The sequence below is a fragment of the Arachis hypogaea genome, chromosome 17 (assembly GCF_003086295.3).
Source record: "Arachis hypogaea cultivar Tifrunner chromosome 17, arahy.Tifrunner.gnm2.J5K5, whole genome shotgun sequence".
NCBI lineage: Eukaryota > Viridiplantae > Streptophyta > Magnoliopsida > Fabales > Fabaceae > Arachis > Arachis hypogaea.
Window position 1 is genome coordinate 24,479,597 of NC_092052.1, and position 3,501 is coordinate 24,483,097.

The following is a 3,501-nucleotide window of genomic DNA, read 5'->3' on the forward strand; positions in this document are numbered from 1 at the left end:
GGGAGCACTGGCTAGGCGTTCAACGCCCAAATAGGAAGGCTTTCTGGTGCTGAATGTCAGTGAGGAACCCCTCACTTGGCGTTCAACGCCCAACCAGGTAGCCATTCTGGCGCTGAACACCTGTGAGGAACCCCTCACTGGGTGTTCAATGCCCACCAGCCCAGGGAAGCTGGCGTTGAACGCCAGCAAGGACATCCCTGCTGAGCATTCAACGCACAGAATGCTAGAGGGACTGGCGTGTGGACAGTAAGGGCGTTCAACGCCCAATAAGCTGACAGAGCTGGCGTTAAACGCCAACCAAAGCACACCCTCTGAGTGCCTGAATCCCACTCAAGAACACTCTAGCCCAGAACCAAAGAAAACCATAAAGACAATTGAGGTTCCTTTGAATGCACTTCTACAGTGCATAAGTTCTGATAACTACTCATCCTTAAGCGAGGATGAAGACACTAGGGAAGAGCAAGTTGCTCGTTTCCTAGGAGTTCTAATGAAGCTGAATGCCAAGCTATTTAGTACAAAGCCCCTGGAGGAAGAACCTCCACTGCTTACCAAAGAACTCCATGCTTTGGTTCAGCAAGAGCTACCTCAGAAGCTTCCAGACCCTGGACGCTTTCTAATTCCTTGTACCATAGGCACTATGACCTTTGAAAAGGCTCTATGTAACCTAAGGTCAAGCATCAACCTCATGCCGCTCTCTGTAATGGAGAAGCTGGGAATCCTTGAGGTACAAGCTGCACACATCTCATTAGAGATGGCAGACAAGACCATGAAGAAGCCATATGGCTTAATAGAGGATGTCTTGGTTAAGGTTGAAAACCACTATATTCCTGCAAACTTCATTGTCTTGGACATTGGAGAAGATGAGGATGACTGTGTCATCTTTGGAAGACCCTTCTTAGCTACTGCAAATGCCTTGATTAATGTAGCTAAGGGAGAAATGGTTTTCCAATTAGGAGGGGACTGCATCTTATTTAAGATGTCCAATCCTAATTTTCCCTCCAATAAGAAAGAGACAATTGTGCAACACCTGGTGTGCCAACCCTCTCTTTCTATGCAGAGCTTTACAAAGCCTCCAGACATCAATTCTAAGTTTGGTATTGGGCAGTCCTCAACAAGCTCTAAGCACAAAGGTACTAAAAAGAAAGTACCTAAAGGCTGGAGGGACAAGAAATCCCAACTGAAGACCTCTCACCTGGCATGAGAGTTGTCTTCACTAAGAATCCAGTCCTACCACATACAGTGAGCTGTGTTCTATCTCTAAAGCATGTAGAGCTCATTCATGAGAGGACAGGAAGAAAATTCACTGTCAGAGGTGAAACACTGAGCCCTTATTCACCTCCTTAAGGGGCTAAAGGTCAAGCTAGTGACTTTAAAAGAGCACTTGTTGGGAGGCAACCCAACTTTACTCAACTTTATTTATTTTATTTTCATTTTGTTTTTCTTTCAGTCTTAGAGTCATGATCATATGCATCAGCCAAGAGACAGAATTTACAGCAATGAAAACAGAACACTCTGGAAAGAATGTTAAAGTTGAACGCTAGTGAGGAAGCCCTCCTGGGCGTTCAACACCCCAAGAGGGGAGAATTGCTGGCGTTGAATGCCAGCCAAGGAGCAGCCCCTGGGCGTTCAAACGCCAGTGCAAAGAAGCAGGGAATCTGGAATTCCCTAGCCTCTTAGGACCAAGAGGTCGCACAGAAGCTCTACCTACCCCCACCTTCTTCCCCATTGATCATATTTTCTCGAGGATGAGCAAAACTTTTAAGTTTGGTGTTGCCAAAGCTTTGCTTTGTGACTTCTACCACTCTTAAGTATAGAAGAAGAGGATGGAGCAAGCTAGAGAGCATGCACATGAGCCTGTGCAGCCGCCTCAACAAAAACAAAGGAGTGACATAGAAGAGACCAAGCATCACATTGGATCCTCAAGGAGGAGCATTAGCCACCATCATTTAGGTGGATTCGTTCTCTTTTACACCCCCTTTCTGTTTTATTTTTTTCTATTTTCTGTCTGTTTTATTATTTGTTCTCTTGTTCTAGTTGCATGATCATTTGCATTGATGTCTTTAAGTTGTAAAATGTTCCATATATTCCTCACCTTGCTTAAATAAAAATTTTTATTGAAAAGAATTGAGAGATGCATGAATTTTAAGTTTAAAATAAAATTAGTTTAATTAGTTTGATGTGGTGTCATTTGCCTTTGTTTTCTGAATGTATGATTAAACAGTGCATATTTGAAGTTGAAATTTTAGAATGTTGGCTCTTGAAAGAATATGGAAAAAGGAAAAAGGAAAAATATTATTGATAATCTGAAAAATCTAAAAATTGATTCTTGAAGCAAGAAAAAGCAGCAAAAAGAAAAAGAAAAAGCATGTTGCAAAAGAAAAAAATTATTATGCATGTGAAAAAAGAAAGAAAAATGGCGAAAAGAAAAAAAAATAAAAAGCAAAAAAATCCATTACTGCCCAAAAATGCAGGAAAATGAGGGCAGACTCAAAAAGCCAATAACCCTTTAAACTAAAAAGCAAGGGTAAAAGGACCCAAGGCTTTGAGCATTAATGGATAGGAGGGCCGAAAGGGAATAAAATCCTGGCCTAAGCGGCTCAATCTAAGCTGTCCCTAACCATGTGCTTGTTGTGTGAAGGTATCAAGTGAAAAGCTTGAGACTGAGCGGTTAAAGTCGTGGTCCAAAACAAAAGAGTGTGCTTAAGAACTCTGGACACCCCTATCTGGGGACTCTAGCAAAGCTGAGTCACAATCTGAAAAGGTTCACCCAGTTAAAGTGTCTGTGGCATGAATGTATCCGGTGGTAATACTGGAAAACAAAGTGCTTAGGGTCACGGCCAAGACTAAGAAAGTTGTGTTCAAGAATCAAAATAAGCTTAATTAGGAGAGTCAATAATATCATCTGGATTCTAAGTTCCTAAGGATGCCAACATCTCTGAGTTTCAATGGATAGTGAGATGCCAAAACTATTCAGAAGCAAAAAGCTACTAAGTCCCGCTCATCTAATTTTAACTAAGCTTCATTTGAAACTCAGAAATTTATTATATCTTAATTTTCTTTTTTTATCCTACTGTGTTTTTAGTTGCTTGGGGACAAGCAACAGTTTAAGTTTGGTGTTGTGATGAGCGGATATTTTATACGCTTTTTGGCATCATTTTCATATAGTTTTTAGTAGTTTTTGTTTAGGTTTTATTAAGTTTTTATAGGTTTTAGTGTTAAATTTATATTTTTGGATTCTACTATGATTTTTTGTGTTTTTGGGCAATTTCAGGTATTTTCTGGCTGAAATTGAGGGGTTGGAGCAGAAGTCTGATTCAAAGACAGAGAAAGCACTGCAGATGCTGTCAAGATCTAACATGCTTGAAGTCCAAATAGAGCGCTCTCAATGGCTATGAAAATCTGAGTTCCAGAGCTTTCTAGCAATATATAATAGTTCATATCTTGCTTCGGATTAGAAGGCCCAAAACTAGCGTCCAATACCAGTTTCCTGCCCCTTCCAAG